Raw genomic sequence first — 768 nt, 5'->3', positions numbered from 1 at the left:
AAATATTTTTTAAAAATATATTTTATTGATTTTTTACAGAGAGTCAGAAACATCGATCAGCTGTCTCCTGCACACTCCCCAGTGGGTTTGTGCCCACAACCAAGGTACATGCTCTTGACCGGAATCAAACCCGGGACCCTTGAGTCCGCAGACCGACACTCTATCCATTGAGCCAAACCGGCCAGGGCAATAAAAATATTTTTAAACTATCAGCACTCGCACTAGGCAGGGGGTATGACTCAGACCCCACCCTTGGGACTAGCAGGACCAGGGCTAGCAAGGCTGAGCTGGCCCCACCTGACCTTCCCACTCATGGTCATGGCCACGGAGGTACCAAGCAGCCAGGCACTGCTGCCTGTGGGGGAGGTGGAAAGAGCCATTCAGCCAGCAAATACTAACTGAGAAGCACTGTGTGCGAGGCACTGCCCCAGTATAGGGGACCATCTGGAACAGGGGTGGGGAACCTTTTTTCTGCCTAGAGCCATTTGAATGTTTATCACGTCCTTTGTGGGCCATACAAAAGGAGCCTCTGAAAAATTAGCCTGCTAGCCCGGCCGGTGTGGCTCAATGCCTGAGTGTCGACCTATGAACCAGGAGGTCACGGTTCGATTCCCGGTCAGGGCACATGCCTGGGTTGTGGGCTCCATCCCCAGTAGGGGGCGTGCAGGAGGCAGCCGATCCATGAGTCTCTCTCATCATTGATGTTTCTCTCTCTCTCTCTTCCTTCCTCTCTGAAATCAACAAAAAACATATTTTTAAAAAATTAGC

General features: G+C 51.0%; 1 protein-coding gene across 1 annotated transcript in view; it reads right to left on the bottom strand.

Annotated features, from left to right (window-relative positions):
- The window catches only part of ADAMTS17 (ADAM metallopeptidase with thrombospondin type 1 motif 17), an 86,058-nt gene that overhangs the window by 68,473 nt on the left and 16,817 nt on the right, over window positions 1-768 (bottom strand). The gene's annotated exons all lie outside the window — the stretch shown is intronic.

This window comes from Myotis davidii, unplaced genomic scaffold (assembly GCF_000327345.1).
Source record: "Myotis davidii unplaced genomic scaffold, ASM32734v1 scaffold164, whole genome shotgun sequence".
In the NCBI taxonomy this organism is placed as follows: domain Eukaryota; kingdom Metazoa; phylum Chordata; class Mammalia; order Chiroptera; family Vespertilionidae; genus Myotis; species Myotis davidii.
Note: the sequence above shows the minus strand (reverse complement) of the source record. Positions and strands in the feature narration are given on the sequence as shown.